General features: G+C 41.5%; 1 protein-coding gene across 1 annotated transcript in view; it reads left to right on the top strand.

Moving 5' to 3' along the window:
• Positions 1–18,731, top strand: part of DSCAM (DS cell adhesion molecule) — a 667,745-nt gene that overhangs the window by 571,235 nt on the left and 77,779 nt on the right. The window lies entirely within an intron of this gene.

Genomic DNA, 18,731 nt, shown 5'->3' with positions numbered 1-18,731 from the left:
GCAAGAATGCTGGAGTGAGCTGTCATGCCCTTCCCTTTCCCAACCCAGGGATCCAACCTCTATCACTTGCGTCTCCTGCATTGACAGGCAGGTTCTTTACCACAAGGGCCACCTGGGAAGCCCTAAGGACAATAGTTAGTTTCATTCATTGTGGAGGAATTAAAAATTAGAGTACTTAATATTTCAAAGTGCAGTATTTATTTTCATTAATATCATCACTGAATAATACTTACAGAGTTAGACTGTTTCTTAAACAACAACAACAACAAAATTGAACATCCAAGAAGGACATCATAAAGAAAACAAAAAAAAAGTGGTTCATCAAATTGATGATGTCTTCACAGAAATATTTATGGCCTTGCCTGAGGTGGGCACTATGTCCAATCCATCCTTCTATCTCCCAGCTCCTGGCATAAAACTTGACCTTCATAGCCATTCAATAAGTGCTTGTGGGATGAATATGCAAAGTAAGTTTGGCTTCATTGTGGTAAAATATTATAACATAAAATGTACCTTTTCTAAGTGTTTGGTTCAGTGGCATTAAGTCCATTCTCATTGCTGGGCAACCATCAGCACCATCCGTCTCCAGAATTCTTTTCATCTTCCCAAACTGAAACCCTGTCCCCGTTAAGCAACAGCTCCCCACTTCTCCTCCCCTGGGCCCTGGCAACCACCCCAAGTCTGTGTGTGTATTAATCGCTGAGTCCTGTCCTGCTCTTTGCAACCCAACGGACTGTAGCCCAGCAGGCTCCTCTGCCCATGGGATTTCTTAAGCAAGAATACTGGAACTGGTTGCCATTCCTTCTCAAGAGGATCTTCCCAACCCAGGAAAGTCTAGGAATCTCATGCATATCAGCAGACTCAGATAGTGTTTCTTTCTGTGCCTGGCTTATCTCAGGCACAGAGATAAGGTGTTTGAGGTGAATCCACACTGTAACATGTGTCAGAATTTCCTTCCTTTTAAAGACTGAATAGCATTCCTGAACTAATTTAATAATTAAATTTTAATTAAAATGGCATGTTTCCCCAAGTCTAGAGTCTAAATGGGTCCGGAGGTCTGGTGGCCCCCTGAAAAGTGAGGATGATTAGCAGTGGGGAGCCAGGGGGAGAGGGGAGCTGAGGCTTACAGGGGCTTATCTCTCACTGAAAAGTATCAATTGTACATTCCGCTGTTTATCCGTCAAGAGCAGCACCTCTGGAGTTGACGTGGAGACTTAGAAGTAATACGCTCACAGTTGGGTTTCAGAACTTGGGTGACTTCCTTATCTGGTTTCAAACATGCTATTAATTCTCACCTGCTGAATCCTGTTGTCAGATCATCCTGCCATCAAAGTCGAGATACAGAGCAGCGTAGATGACACGGTGGGTGGCCCTGTTCCTCTGCTCAGAGCCCAAGCCCTGAGGTCCCTGTGAAGGTTCTGACCCTCTGATCATCAGCCCTGATGTGGCATCACATTCACCGAAGAGATGCTAACTTATTGCTGAAAATGTGTCCACATTTCACTAGCATTCGGAGGGCTTCTTTCTTATTTTATTATTATTATTTTTGATAAATACTATTATTTATTTTTTTCAGTTTTATTTTTTTTTCCAGTGATCTTTTTTTTTTTTTTTGATTTATTTTTATTAGTTGGAGGCTAATTACTTTACAATATTGTAGTGGTTTTGCCATACATTGACATAAATCCGCCGTGGGTGTACATGTGTTCCCCATCCTGAACCCCCCTCCCACCTCCCTCTTTTTTAATTTTTTTTATTGGAGGACAATTGCTTTACAATATTGTGTTAGCTTCTTCTGTACAACAGTGTGAGTGGGCCATGTGTGTACATATATTCCCTCTCTCTTGAGCGGAGCCTCCCTCCCACCCCTGTAGGTTATCACAGAGCACTGCGCTGGGCCCCCTGTGTTGCAGAGCCACCTCCCACTGGCTCTCTATTTACACGAGGTAGCATGTGCATGTCCAAGCTACTCTCTCAATTTGGGGTTTCTTTATTTTTATTCAGTCATTCATTTGTCTATTTGCCATAGGACTCACAATTACTGTGTGACTCCAACAAGCTAGAGAGAGATCAGAAGGGAATAGGGACAACCAGCAGCTCACTCTTGTCTGTCTTCCCAACTGGCTCTTTATGTCTAAACTAAAAGCCCCCGCCTGGATTATTTGGAATTAGTTCTGAATGACTGAGGCTTTGCTGAGCAAGCTCACATCTATGGATCTAGGGCGCCGTGTTAGTCTTCATCCTCCCAGTCTACAAATTTCATCCTATAAAAAGAGAAGTTACTAGCCTGATCTCATGATGGAAGAGTGTGTAAGATGGAATATAAGTGATTTGTCCAGGGATTTCCAGTCTCTCCCTGCACAGAATAATGGGATTCAACCTCCCAGAACCTTCTCAACAAGAGCCTTACAAAAATTACAGTAGTGAGATCAAGCCAATCATAAAAGGTGGGAAATATAATGAATTTCTCACCCCACCGATGTCTTCCAACCACTAGCAGTGTCTCTGTGCTGTCTTTAGCTAGGCTATGTGCTCAGTCGTAGCTGACTCTTTGCAACCTCATGGACTGTAGCCTACCAGTCTCCTCTGTCCATGGGGTTCTCCAGGTGAGAATACTGGGGTGGGTCACCATTTCCTCCTCCAGGGAAACTTCCCAGGGATTGAACCCACACCCCTTGCATCTCCTGCACTGGTAGGCTAATTCTTTACCTCTTGTGCCACCTCGGAAGCCTGTTCTATCTTTGCATGCATGCCAACTCATTTTGGGCTTCCCTTGTGGCTCAGGTGGTAAAGAATCTGCCTGCAATGTGGGAGATCTGGGTTCGATCCCTGGGTTGGGAAGATTTCCTGGAGAAGGGAAAGGCTACCCACTCCTGTATTCTGACCTGGAGAATTCCATGGACTGTATAGTCCATGGAGTTGCCAAGAGTCAGACACAACTGAAATGACTTTCACTAAGTCATTTCAGTTGTGTCCAACTCTTTCTGACCCCATGGACTGTAGCCCACCAGGCTTCTCTGTCCATGAGATTCTCTAGGCAAGAATGGACCATATTAAAAAAAAAACAAAAACACTGTAGCTCTAGAAGTACAATTATCACCCAGGTGCCAATGGTCTCCTGGGAAGTGCCACTTATTAAGCTTCTGGGAAAGCCCAGAACCCCAGAGCTGTCCTCATTAATGAAAAATGAACCAGAATCAGTTTTCTTCCATCTCTAGAGCCTCACTGCTACTCGTCTATTTCAAACATCATTTAAGACCATGAGATCTATTTTTAACAGACTTTATTTTTTAGAGCAGTTTTAGGTTGACAGCAAAATTGAGTGTGAGCTGCAGAGATATCTCATACGAGACCTATTTTTGAAATAATACCATTACAAGGAAAGATCAGAGAGAACTAACACAAGTCTCTTCAGAGGTGAAGAATTGAAAAATTCCATCTACTAGTCTGTGCTTTCCCATGGAGTGAATAAGAAACTATAAATTACTAGAAGAGGGGATTTTCTTCCCTGTCTTTAGTTTCTGCAATTTAATTTTAAGTCAGAAAACTGGATGCTATCAATTTTCTGAGGCTTTGGGTTTCTGGCTATGTAGCAAAAGAAACACAAGAGGGCAGTCCTAGTTCTGTATATTTTCCCTGCTCCTGTATCCGATTTTTTTTTTTTTCTTTGAAATGACTTCATAGTCAAATGTAGAACATGGGAGGATAAATTAGGACACAGCATACTCTGTAATTTAATCTTCTTTATAAGAGTCCCTTGGCTAACCTCCTTAACAGATGTAAATTTTCTCTGAAGGTCCTCGATTCATCCCCCTTCCTTGTGGAAGGGCTTTGTTAAAAGACGCAGGCTCTTTCCCCTAATATGTGAAATGCCTTGTCTGATTATAGGCATTTGTTTCATGGTGTTCTCTCAGGTCAGCTTAGTAAAAAGGCATCAGAGTATGAAACTCTGTGTTTTGCCAGACATGACATTGTAAATTTGTCTCAAGACTGATTGCCTAAAAGTGGTGCTTGGTAAACATTAATCTCATTGTTGGGGGCTAGTTGATGCCATGAGACATCCACCTCCCCAGTCAGAGCAAAATCTCAAAGTCCATTTGATTCAGGAATTCGTCCATATCATTTTGGAACCGTGGTTATTATTTTAATATATAATGGTTTGGATGATCAATTCATGCTCTATGAGAAGTGATGGAAATCTGAATTGAGCTAGCCTTCTAAGGTCCCAGGTAGAAAGGAGCTAACCTGGGCTTCCTCTCTAATAAACTTCCCCACTTAAAAGCAGACTGTGAGAAGCACGAGGATGTAGAATTTGTCTATTTTGCAGTGCTAAGTTGATGGACGTAGAAATGTGAAATTAGACAGCCCGAACTTTTCGTTGTTCAGTCACATCTGATTCTTTGCATCCCCTTGTGCTGTAGCCTGTCTGGCTCCTCTGTCCATGGGATTTTTTAAGCAAGAATATTGAAGTGGGTTGCCATTTCCTCCTCCAGGGAAACTTCTCATAAATGAAGAATAAAAATCAGAAAGCCTAAACATTATATCCATGAGCTGTGATCCACCTCAGTTATTCCAGTTTCAGATAATATTGCTAGCCAGTTCCTATATGTCATAAGACTCAGTAGATGTTTCTGGATGAGCCAATGAGACTTGTAGCAGCTGACTCTCCTCCGTGTAGCCTACACCTCAGAATTAAACAAATCTTCTGGGAAGGAAGCAAGAACATAACTTCCAGCAGGTCCAGACAACATTCAAACCAAGGTAGCAGGTGTGTGTCTGCCCGCAAGCCTCCCTAGACCATACCTCCTTTCATCGTCCCGTGTGAAAATGTTTACTCTTAGGTTCAACTTAAATGCTACGTTATTTATTCCAACATTTTAGAGCACTTGCCATATTCTAGCTTTATTGTCATTTAGTCACTAAGTCAGTCGTATCTGACTCTTTGCAGCCTCATGGACTGTAGCCCAGCAGGCTCCTCTGTCCATAGGATTCTCCAGGCAAGAACACTGGAGTGGGTTGCCATTTCCTTCTCCAGGGGATCTCCCTGACCCAGGGATGGAAACTGCATGTCCTACATTGACAGACGGATTCTTTACCACTGGGTCACCAGTGAAAGTGAGTGAAAGTCACTCAGTCATGTCCGACTCTTTGCGATCCCGTGGACTATACAGCCCATGAAATTCTGCAGGCCAGAATACCAGAGTGGATGGCCTTTCCCTTCTCCAGGGTATCTTCCCAACCCAGGGATCGATCCCAGGTCTCCTGCATTGCAGGTGGATTCTTTGCCATCTGAGCCATCAGGGAAGTCCAAGAATACTGGAGTGGGTAGCCTATCCCTTGTCCAATATATCTTCTGGAGCCAGGAATTGAACCGGGACCTCTTGCATTGCAGGCAGATTCTTTACCAGCTGAGCTACCAGGGAACCCCCATATTCTAGTTACTATGTGCTAAATGTGTGCTCAGTTGCCCAGTCATGTCCGACTCTTTTGTGACTCCCTGGGCTATAGCCAAGCTCTTCTGTCAATAGGATTCTCCAGGCAAAAATATTGGAATAGGTTGCTATTCCCTCCTCCAAGGGGATCATCCCAACCCAGGGGGCAAACCCACATCTCTTATGTCTCCTACATGGGTAGGCAGATTCTTTACCCCTGAGCCACCTGGAAAGCTCATTGTGCCAAATGCTCTCACAATCAGAAATATACTTTATGATCACACTCCAGTACACACACACACACACACACACACACACACACACAACCAAAGCCTTGTAAACAACACTCCACTTACTACAAACAATGCACTGTGATATTCTCTGGTATTTTCTGTTCTATGGGGCTTTTTCTCTTATTTTTAAAATGGTTGCTAGATCTGCTAAATTGCTTCTATGGCCCACATTTTTAAAAATACTGTTTTTCATCAGTTTATTCTGATGATGACCATATGCAAGAGGGGATGTTATTATTCTCTTCTTTGTACTGGTACTCACATGCAGACTGTGCAGTCTGCCCAGGACAGAGCTTAGCAAAGTTAAGACAGGGGCTGCAGCCCGAGGGAGTCTGAGTCCAGGATCCAGGTTCTCCACCCTGACAGCTTACTGCCTTCCCCAGGGAAGCAGGCTCCATTTCTCTTCAGCATCCTCAGCACTGATTTTTAGCTTCTCTTTGGCATAACCGTAATCTCTGGCATCATTGTTAGATGAGCATACCTGGGCTCCCATAGTGTGTGTCAGTTTCTTAGGTACAGGGACCACTGTTAGTCATTGTTATACCCTGGAAACCCCAGTATTATGCTGAAATAGTGGGTATTCAGCAAATGCTGTGTTGAATTAAATCTTCTGGTTGATGGCTATGAGTCATCCAGTAGAGGTTAAATTGAATAATGAAGTTTCTGCTTAATAAGGCAGGGAAAGTGTGTTAAATACTTTGGGATTCTTTCCATCCCAGAAGGATTTAGACAGAACGCCTGCACTTTTGAATCACTGACAAGGAAATCTTTCTTCCATAGTTCCAGCTACATGACCTGCTGCTGAACATCTTTATTTTCTATAATAGCAAAGCTGAAAATTATGGAGATGCCAGAAGTCACTTGGACTTCCCGGTGGCACTAGTGGTAAAGAACTCATCTGCCAATGCAGGAGACATGGGAGATGTGGGTTTGATCCCTGGGTTGGGAAGATCCCCTGGAGTAGGAAATGAAATTCACATATAAGTATTCTTGCCTGGAGACTCCCATGGACGGAGGAGCCTGGCGGGGCTATAGTCCACGGGATCACAAAGTCAGACACGGCTGAAGTGATTTAGCACCCACAGAAGTCACCCAAAGAGTACACAGTCATGTTCTTCGTGTGTGTGTACATTCTAAGTACATGAAACACCTAAGTGTTTCTAAGCAAGCTCAAGAATATACTTCCCCCAAATTTTTATAAAACCAGAGCTGATTTTCAAATGCTTAGATGTTGGTCTGTCTTAAGGAAACTTTTCTAGTTTTTTCGCCCGGGTATATGATTGTACTTATGGTACTGATTGCTAGAATAAAATTTGGTTAATCACAAAAGCATCAGTTCAGTTCAGTTGCTCAGTCGTGTCTGATTCTTTGTGACCCCATGGACTGCAGCACGCCTCCCGGAGGTTATTCAAACTCATGTTCCATTGAGTCAATGATGCCATCCAACCATCTTACCCTCTGTCGTCCCCTTCTCCTCCTGCCTTCAATCTTTCACAGCATCACGGTCTTTTCCAATGAGTTAGTTCTTCAAATCAGGTGGCCAAAGTATTGGAGTTTCAGCTTCAGCATAGAGTCTATTCCATGCCTGTCACACAAAAGAGTGACAAAGACCTGCTGGCACGTGATTAACTGCATATGTATTTGTGAAGCACAGGGCTTCCCAGGTGGTGCTAGTGGTAAAGAAACCACCTGCCAATGCAAAAGACATAAGAGATGTAGGTTCGATCCCTGGGTCGGGTAGATCCCCTGGAGAAGGGCATGGCAACCCACTCCAGTATTCTTGCCTGGAGAATCCAGTGGACAGAGCCTGGTGGGCTGCCAGTTCAGTATTTCATGGCCAGCTCTGATGAAATATTTTCTGAATCTGCTTTAAACTTTTTTAAACTTTCTAAATTGTAAACTTTTTATGCTGCAATTTACATATATTTATTGGTCTCCAAGTCTTTGAGGAGTGAGGGGAAGAACATGTTATGTTTTATAATCTGATGCTTTAAAAAAGATAAACAATAATCTGGTTCTTTCTATTCTCAATGAACCAGCCAATAACTACTCAATGTTTCTGTTAAGTCCATATAATTAAAAGAAAATCACCATCAGTTGTCCTTCAGTTATATCAGGCATCAATCAAATGAAGTTGTCCAGTTTCTCTAACTGATCAAAATGCAGGATCTTCCCAGGTCTCCCACATTGCAGGCAGATTCTTTACCAACTGAGCTGTGAGGGAAGCCCAACACATATGTTAAGATTGGGCAAAAGCTTGACCTTTAAAATCCTGAACCTGATTTAGTGCTTTATTGAACAAAGGAAAACAGAAGCATATATTCAAATGGAATTTCTGTACAGAAACAAGCCCTCAAATTCTCTTTTCAAGCCCAGTCTCACAAGATTGCCTGCCCAATTTTGAAGATAAATTGCCAATACACATACTGGCTTTGAGCTACAATTCATTCAGACTAGACAGTGGTGTAAGCTTCCTCATTGCTTCTTACCTCTACTTGAGTAGCCACAGATGAAAATGCCTTTTTGATCAACTAGCTTTTGGAGCTTTTGAAAGATTCCAGCTTTGAAAACAGATCATCTTTTTGACTTGGCCTGATACAGACGTGGGTTGCTATTTAAGGAAATAAATGGCTTTAAATCTTCAACTAATAATAGCTATCCTTTCCTAAAACTGTGTTTTGTACCTCTGTTATGTGTATCACTAAGAAGAGCCCTTCTCACAATTTCTTTCTCATATGCGAAAAGTTACATAATCCTAAACCAGTTCTTTTGTGTAAAATTTGTTGAATAGGTGATAGCAATCAAGTTAATAAAGCACTTTTACAGAGAGATAATTTTTATGGCAGATAGTATGACAATGGGGAAGCAATGAGCCAAAATTATAGTAAATGGAGGTGATTTTGTTAAAAAGAGAGTGGGGAATACAAGAATCCTGTAATGTCTGTCTGGTTATTGAGACAGTGCCCGGATTTTAAACAATAGCATGGAGAGACTACTTCCTTTATTGCCTTTCTGGGTATCAACTGTAATTCACTTCCAAAACATTGTACCAATAATGCTTATATATGGGCACCCCAAAATTAAAATAGTTTATGTTTGGAACTCTTTTTTAAAAAGTAGCCCATAGCCATTTACATAAGAGCCAATCAAGCAATCTTGGTGAAGTACATAGGAAACCACCAAAACTGACTGATGGAGAACAAGTAGCTTTAATGTGCTATTATTTCAATGAGAACTGATCATCTTAGTCTATTTCTTTAGGAAGATCTTTGTGAAATATTATCTTCTTCTAGAGACAAAAATAGTGAAATAAAATGAAAATCAGATCAAATGTATTATACATAGAAATTTTAAAAAGAGGCATATCTTAAATTGATCCAACTATTTATTCTTTATGTAATCCAGGCTACTTCTTTACCACTGAACAGAAAGATTTATATGCTCTGAAAGAGTCATTGCCCTATAATTTAAAGAGCTATCGTTTTGTTTATTCTGCTTTGAGGGAAGTTTTTTTTTTTTTTTTAATCACTTCTGTGAACATTCTATCTGCACAATCAGAGCATTCAATTTTTTAAAATAGGAAGTTAATAATTAGATGTTAAAGCTTTTTAAAGCACCATATTTCTTTGATGGAATTAGTGTTTCATTAAAAAGTTAATTGAAAATTTTTAAAGTGGAATTCTTTTTATATCCATCAGAATTGCTGAATAATTTGATCTGAACAGTCTGCAACTCTATAGTCATTCTCTAGACATTTTTTCTGTTGTAGTCAAATAAATTCTAGGTCATTATTAAAGTCACTAAGAAAACAGAAACTTCCTCAGTCAATTCCAATGAGTGCTTAGAAGGTCCTCAAACCGCAGTACTCTGACCTAGGATCCCTGGGAGATAAGTGGAGGGATAGGAAAGACAAGCCCTTCTCAGAATGCCTGAAGCATCCATGGCAGAGTGACAATAAGAACATGCAAAACTATAATCCGAAGAGTACCCTAGGATTGGCCACACGCTAGGGCACAGAGCAAGCCTCAGCAAGTTTAACAGTATAGAAATTATTTCAAGCATCTTTTCTGACCACACCTACATGAAACTAGAAATAAACCACAGAAAGGAAATGAGAAGAAAAAATTACATGGAGACTAATCCAAAGGGCAATAAAGATAAGGAGCATAAGGGATGTATGCAGGGCTTTCCTGGTGGTTAAGCAGTGAAGAATCTGCCTGCAATGCAGGAGACATGAGTTTAATCCCTGTTTCAGGAAGATGACCTGGAGAAGGAAATGGAAACACACTCTAGTATTCTTGCCTGGGAAATCCCACGAACAGAGGAGCCTGGCGGGCTACAGTCCTGGTCTCACAAAGAGCTGGGCACTACTGAGTGACTAAGCCACCACCACCAAACAAAGGGCAAATATGACACCTGATTGAGGAGATTAAAGAAGGCTTCATGAGGCTTTACAAGTTCATCCATCGAGCTAAATAGTTTAAAAGATTTGGAAATGGATTCAGCCATTATTGGGTAAACATCCAGTTTTATAGAAATTACTAAAGAGCATTTAAGGTAGCTCATTGTGGCTAATTTTATTTTCCAGTTAAATAGTTTCTGAGACACAAAAGGAAAATTAATACAACAGCATGTGGCTCAGCTGGTAAAGAATCCACTTGCAATGCGGGAGACCTGGGTTCGATCCCTGGGTTGAGAAGATCCACTGGAGAAGGGAAAGGCTACCCACTCCAGTATTCTGGCCTGGAGAATTCCTTGGACCGTACAGTCCATGGGGTCGCAAAGAGTCGAACATGACTGAATGACTTTCACTTTCACATGGAGAAGGAAGTAGCAACTCATTCCAGTTTTCTTGCCTGTGAAATCCCATGGACAGAGGAGTCTGGCAGGCTACAATTCATGGGGATGCAAAGAAGTGAACATGAGTAAGTGACTTAGCACATCCCAAGACAAGAATAATTTGGGAGTGAAAATAGGTCTGGAAGACACTGTTCCTAGGCTTTTCATGGGGTGATATTGAAGCACCAGGATAAGACCAACCTTCCAAGCAACCTTCCCATTCTTTTGAGGAGGATACTGTCAGGTTCCTCAGAAATGCATGACTCTACCCACCAGACCTAAAACCATAACACAGGAAGGCTGAACACTGGAAATATGAGCTGTCTGACTTGGGTGTCCAAAAGTGAATTAGCTGCATTTTCCTCTCTGGGTACATTTTTGCTGCATTTTCCACCCTGGGTACAATTTTAGGGATGCAAATATGTCAGAAACCTAGCTAAAAACTTGCTATGAATATATTTTTAAATCAAATGCATGAAGTTCCCATTTATTTTCCTAGGCATTTTATAAATATGAACCCATGCCCTTGACTATGAAAGGGATGATTTTTGGAAGGGAATTCAAATGACTTTACTTCTAGATTTTAGTAGGAGTGTGTCAGATTCCATATTTTAACTAACCCTCCAATTTGCCATACCATGATTATAACTTGTTCCTTGAGGAGCAAACTTATCTTGTGTGGATGTGTGCTAAGTTGCTTCAGTTGTGTCCAACTCTTTGTGGCCCTATGGACTACAGCTGTCAGGCCTTCTCTGTCCATGGGATTCTCCAAGCAAGAATACAGGAGTGGGTTGCCATGCCCTCCTGCAGGGGATCTTCCCAACCCAGGGATCGAACCTGTGTCTCTTATGTCTATTTTGGCAGGCAAGTTTTTTACCACCAGTGCCACCTAGAAAGTTTCCCTTATAATCTAACAAAGGAGTAAAATTCCATAAATGTCTATGAATTCAAGCTCAACAGCTATTTATAAGCTTTTTTTATCCCTAGGCATGATATTAAGAGCATTTGCACAGCCCAAAGAAGAGATCTGTAGTCCAGCAAGCTAATATGACTGACCCTAGGTGTCCTATTCCTAGTCAAGCCTCATCACAGATTTCCATACATATCAGCCTCTATATGGTCTTTCCTGGTGGCTCAGAGGTAAAGAGTCCACCTACAATGCTGGAGACATGGGTTCAATCCCTGGGTTGGGCAGATCCCCACACCAGTATTCTTTTTTTTTTTTTTTTTTTCCCATTTATTTTTATTAGTTGGAGGCTGATTACTTTACAATACTGTAGTGGTTTTTGCCATACATTGACATGAATCAGCCATGGATTTACATGTGTTCCCCATCCTGATCCTCCCTCCCACCTCCCTCCCTATCCCATCCCTCTGGGTCATCCCAGTGCACCAGCCCTAAGCACTTGTCTCTTACATCTAACTAGGGCTGACGATCTGTTTCACACTTGATAATATACATGTTTCAATGCTATTCTCTCAAATCATCCCACCCTCGTCTTCTCCCACAGAGTCCAAAAGTCTGTTCTATACATCTGTGTCTCTTTTTCTGTCCTGCATATAGGGTTATTGTTACCATCTTTTTAAATTACATATATATGCGTTAGTATACTGTATTGGTCTTTATCTTTCTGGCTTACTTCACCCTGTATAATGGGCTCCAGTTTCATCCATCTCATTAGAACTGATTCAAATGAATTCTTTTTAACAGCTGAGTAATATTCCATGGTGTGTATGTACCATAGCTTCCTTATCCATTCATCTGCTGATGGGCATCTAGGTTGCTTCCATGTCCTGGCTATTATAAACAGTGCTGTGATGAACATTGGGGTGCACGTGTCTCTTTCAGATCTGGTTTCCTCAGTGTGTATGCCCAGAAGTGGGATTGCTGGGTCATATGGCAGTTCTATTTCCAGTTTTTTAAGAAATCTCCACACTGTTCTCCATAGTGGCTATATTAGTTTGCATTCCCACCAACAGTGTAAGAGGGTTCCTTTTTCTCCACACCCTCTCCAGCATTTATTGCTTGTAGACTTTGGGATAGCAGCCATCCTGACTGGCGTGTAACGGTACCTCATTGTGGTTTTGATTTGCATTTCTCTGATCATGAGTGATGTTGAGCATCTTTTCATGTGTTTGTTAGCCATCTGTATGTCTTCTTTGGAGAAATGTCTGTTTAGTTCTTTGGCCCATTTTTTGATTAGGTCATTTATTTTTCTGGAACTGAGCTGCAGGAGTTGCTTATATATTCTTGAGATTAATCCTTTGTTGCTTCGTTTGCTATTATTTTCTCCCATTCTGAAGGCTGTCTTTTCACCTTGCTTATAGTTTCCTTTGTTGTGCAAACACTTTTAAGTTTAATTAGGTCCCATTTGTTTATTTTTGCTTTTATTTCCAATATTCTGGGAGGCCATACCAGTATTCTTTCCAGAGAAATCCCATGGACAGAGGAGCCTGGTGAGCTACAGTCCATGGGATCACAAAAGTGTTGGACATGACTTAATGACTAAACAACAGCAACAACAGCCTCCGTACTTGCAATGCAGTAGTGGTGGCATAGCAGCCCACCTCCCACAGCAAAAACCCATGAACATTCCATTTATAAGCACTGTATCTACAACAGCTCAATAGATAAAATACTTGCACGTGTTATAATTTAAGTGTGGGTCCCAAAATAATATCAAAGTCTTCCCTCAAGAAAGCTGTAGATTGCCCTTGCTATATGACACCAGCTAAAGAGAAGAACCCTGCTCTTCTTATTTAACCATGTCTCATGGACTAAGAAATAAATAACTTTGCTGTCACTTCAAGGATTTCAATGGAGAGTGATTACCTAGTAATCAACATCAGGTTAAATGGTTTCTGATATAATCAGCATGTTTAAACAGTTTTTAGATGAAAAAACAGATTTTTTGTTTCTCAATAGCTAATAGGAATTTATGATGGGCTTGGAATAATTGGCCAGCGCAATCTATAGATGCTCTGTCTGCTCTATCATGCTGGCATAGACCACAGTTAAAAATGAGTTACAGGCTGCTATATTTACAGTGTATAACCAAAAGAACCTACTGTGTAGCACATGGATCTCTTCTCAGTGTAATATGGCAGCCTGGATGGGACGGAGTTTGGGGAGAATGGATACATGTATACATTTGGCTGAGTCCCTTTGCTGTTCACCTAAAACTATCACAACACTATTAATAGACTATTCAGTACAGTTCAGTTCAGTTCAGTTCAGTCGCTCATTCGTGTCCGACTCTTTGCGACCCCATGAATCACAGCATGGCAGGCCTCCCTGTCCATCACAAACTCCCAGAGTTTACTCAAACACGTGTCCATCAAGTCAGTGATGCCATCCAGCCATCTCATCCTCTGTCGTCCCCTTCTCCTCCTGCTCCCAATCCCTCCCAGCATCAGGGTCTTTTCCAATGAGTCAACTCTTCGCGTGAGGTGGCCAAAGTTTGAGTTTCAGCTTCAGCATCAGTCCTTCCAATGAACACCCAGGACTGATCTGCTTTAGGATGGACTGGTTGGATCTCCTTGCAGTCCAAGGGACTCTCAGGAGTCTTCTCCAACACCACAGTTCAAAAGCATCAATTCTTCGGCACTCAGCTTTCTTCACAGTCCAACTCTCACATCCATATCCCACTACAAAATAAAAAGTTTAAAAACAAAAATGAGTTGTGAGACAGAACTTCATGTGAAGAACCAAGCCTATACGAGTCATATACCAGGCATCAGAGCTCTCTGAATGTTGATTGGTTTTGTATATCTACAGGTCATAACGTAACACTACTCTTCCCTTAAAACAAATGTTTAACCCAATTACAGTCATCCACTCAGGATTAATTCATGTTTTATTTTGGCGAATAATCACATCTTCTAGTATGGTTAATATCTCTGTCCTAACTGAAAATGATGACACTAGAGAGTTAAGGATTTACCAGAAAGAAAATTAAATAGTTAGATATTTAAACATAGAGGAAAGTGTCTTTGTCCCCTCCCCACAATTTCTCTTTTTGCCAGATTTGATTCTTTCATCCCTAAGAAACTACACTGGGACTCTGGGTTTCCTTATGGCAGAATTTCCTGTCTTGTTGCCCACAGAGGAGTGAAACTCTACTATGGTCTTTTCTCTTCTATTTTCTATTCTATCCCTCCATGTTCGCTTAATGCGTCAAAATCTGTGAAAGATTAGCCTGGTTGAAGTGTCAGGAAAAATGTGGAGATGAAATCAATCCTTCTCACTGAACATTCCCAGTATTTAGGCAGTAGCATCATGTAACGGAATAAAGGTAGAAATTAGCAAGTTCTAAACATGATTTAATCCTCATGTTGGAAAATCTGGCATCCAATAAAAACAAAATTAAGGAAATGTTAATGGAATCAATATTATTATACACTACGTAGAATGTTAAGGAAAATATTTCATAAGGAAGTAATAGTTGTCTTCCCTTTTTATCAGAACAGTCATTTTTGGCTGAGCCTTAAGGGAAAGGATTTAAACAAATAGATTAGCCTCACTACTGTGAATGAACTTCTAATTAATCTTTTTCCCATATAGCTCTTCTTCTCTTACCTGTTACCACCTCTTGAATATGTTAGCAATAGTTGAATTATGCACCATCTAGTTGGGAAGATCCACTGAGGAAGAGATAGGCTACCCACTCCGGTATTCTTGGGCTTCCCTTGTGGTTCAGCTGGTAAAGAATCCGCCTGCAATGCAGGAGACTTGGGTTCAAACTCTCGGTTGGGAAGATCCCCTGGAGAAGGGAAAGGCCACCCACTCCAGTATGCTGGTCTGGAGAATTCCATGGACTACAGTTCATGGGGTCAAAAAGAGTTGGACGCTATTGAGCAACTTTCACTTTCACTTTCATGGACAAGTAACCCTTGTCCCATGGAGAAGGAAATGGCAACCCACTCCAGTATTTTTGCCTAAAGAATCCATGTACAGAGGAGCCTGGTGGGCTATAGTCCATGGGGTCTCAAAGAGTTGGATATGATTGAAAAACTAACAAGAACAAGATGGATAAGTAAAGGGTTTACCCAGTGACTCAGCAGTAAAGAATCTGCCTGCAATGCGGCAGATTTGCAGGAGATGCAGTTTCGATCCCTGGGTTGGGAAGATCCCCTGGAGAAGGAAAAGAATCCACTCCAGTATTCTTGCCTAGAAATCCCCATGGACAGAAGAGCCTGGCAGGCTACAGTTGCAAAGAGTCAGCCATGACTGAGAGACTAAAAAACAACAATGGATAAATAATGCTGTTTAAGACAAACATCATATAATTTTGAGTATACCTCTTTATTGGAGACTTCTCACACCTACAGGCATCTCTCTGGAGATGTCTGCCTTGCTTCCCTCTAAGGGACCATATGTGAGCATCCCTAACCAACAACCTGCAAATGACAGCTAGTTCCAACACAGCCTTCTCTCCTGTGAGCTGAGTGAGCATTTAACCTTCTCAGGTGTGACTCACCAGTCTCTAAGGTGAGCTCACAGGCCTCTGCAATCCAGAGGTGGGAATGCACACAGACATCCGTCAGCAAAATTATCCTATTCTTGACTCAGCCTTTTATGGGACTCAGAGGTAAACGACCATCAAAACATTAGAATCAGAAAGCCCTGGGGAGGTGGTCTCACATTTTTGTAAGGCAAGAAAGTACTGGTGTCTTTGGAACTATTCTCACCTCTTAAGGATGTTGCTAAAACTTCATGAAAACAAGAAATGTTACATTTAATATCCAGTTACATTATATAAATATATATACACATACACACACACACAAAGAAAATGAATCGACTCTTCAATTGTTTAAATTGTTCAATGAGTTTTCTGCTTGCCCTTCTACTGAGACCAAAAAAGTTGTGCCCAATTATGGAAGTCATCAGGGCCACATAGTGGCAGCATCTATGTAAACAATTTTCCCAAATAACCAGCAGGAACCCCAAAGTAGCTTGACTCTTGTTTTCCATCCTAATCTATAGAGAAAAGTCATTCCAACTGCTGCTGCTGCTGCTAAGTCGCTTCAGTCATGTCTGACTCTGTGCGACCCCATGGACTGCAGCCTACCAGACTCCTCTGTCCATGGGATTTTCCAGGCAAGAGTACTGGAGTGGGTTACCACTGCCTCTCCGCATTCCAGCTGGGGGAAGTTTTTATGCATAAACCTTCTTTGCTTCAACTTTTAGTTAATCATCTATGCAAATGCTGCAACAAATATTGCTACATATGAAATCATATTTTTATCATTGATTTTAGCCTCATTTTTAGCTATAGCTCATGTTTCAGGTAAAAATTCAATAAATAAGGACCAATTGTACTTTATAGACAGGAGAGTGATTGAGTTTTAACTGAAGACTATGTACTCTTCACAGAAGATTTTGTAAATGTATTTTAATGCTCTGTTGATGCTTAGTGTTCAATAGAAGCAATTGTTCGGATTTGCACATCATAAGCTCCCTATAATTAATTTGGCAACAGCATAGCCTTCAAACATTGCAGAACACAAGCGTACACACACTTTGGGGATCATCTCTTCGGTTTTCCAGGAAACAAGCCAAATTCCCTCCGAACTTCTGGAGGGATTCATTTTTTCCCATGATTTTCTAGAATGGAATTAGGCTGTTGTGTGTGGGGGTGGGGGTTTGGGTGGATAAAGGGGCAAGTAGAGCACAGATGCTCACAGGCACCTAGCGTGCAAGCACGTCTGAGCACTCTGCAAGAGACTTATGGTCTCCTCTACTCCTCTGACACGAGGTACCTGTACGTCAAATAGTTGACAATGGGAAATTCTCTGACACTACTTTTTATTGAGGGAGCATGGCTTTTATGACAATTAGCAGGTATACTGTTGGCTCAGTGGTAAAGATTCTGCCTGCAATGCAGACTTGGGTTGGATCCCTGGGTTGGGAAGACCCCCTAGAGAAGTAAATGACAACCCACTCCAGTATTCTTGCCTGGAGAATCCCATGGACAGAGGAGCCTGGTGGGCTCCAGTCCATGGGATCACAAAAGTGTCAGACACAACTTGGCAACTAAACAACAAAACGAAAGTGGCAAGCATCCGTGTCCCCTCTTGGACTGCAGAGCTGGGACTGCAGCTTATGCAGCCTCCTGACCTACATAAGGTTTACTTAACAGCTCACAAGGGTAAAAGTAAACCCTTCATGTGTTGGCTTGCTTGTAATTGGCGGCATGGAGTGGGAAGAACGGCGTTGCACTTGGATCAGAAGTACTGAACTCTGCTCACCCTTGTCTGGCATTGTGACCTCAGTGAGTTGCTTATTCTGTACCTCAGTTTCCTTGCAATATGGTTAGGCTAAGAATTTTCCAAATCTTTAAGTCCTAGTTCCTTTTTGCTTCACAATTCCTTCTTCAATTTATGTCTGTCTTCTCAGTTTTCCTACCACTGTCAGTAGAAACCAGTGCTTCATTTAGAAATATCTTTGGCTAGACATCCAGTTCCCTCACTCGCAGACCACAGTTCAGCCAGCTTCTTTGCCACGTTGACACAAGATTGCCTTTTCTCCATTGTCCAGCATGTTCCTGATATCCATCCGAGACCTCATTGAAGTGGCCTTTACCATCCCCGTTTCTAACAGCCTCCTGTTCATGATTATTTACGTATTCTCTGAGAAGATTGAGGCTTTCCCCCCAGGTCTCCTCTTTTCTTTCTCAGCTTTCATCAGAATCACCCTTACCACTTGCTTCATGGCAATCTCAACCTGTTCTAGCATCACCCTCAAAACTCTTCCAGACTCTCCCCAGCTCAAAGCCACCTGCACATGTTTAGGTGTTTGTTACAGCATCACCTCATTTCTCAGTGCTAAGTTCTGCATTGGTCTATGTCTGGACTGCTGCTTTGTAATTAAATGCATAGATGTTTAAGATTTCTATGTTCTTTTGATGAATCAATCCCTTTATCACTATAAAATTACTTTCTTTATCACTGGTAATATTTTCAGCTCATAAATCTATTTCATCTTTGATGTTAAAAAAACACTCCAACTTTTTTTTGATGTTAGCCTGAGATGGAGAAGGAAATGGCAACCTCCTCCAGCTTTCTTGCCTGGGTAATCCCATGGACAGAGGAGCCTGGCGGGCTACAGTCCATGGGGTCGCAAAAAGTCAGGTATGACTTAGTGACTAAAGAGAAAAAAAAA

Source organism: Muntiacus reevesi, chromosome 8 (assembly GCF_963930625.1).
Source record: "Muntiacus reevesi chromosome 8, mMunRee1.1, whole genome shotgun sequence".
Taxonomy (NCBI): Eukaryota; Metazoa; Chordata; class Mammalia; order Artiodactyla; family Cervidae; genus Muntiacus; species Muntiacus reevesi.
Note: the sequence above shows the minus strand (reverse complement) of the source record. Positions and strands in the feature narration are given on the sequence as shown.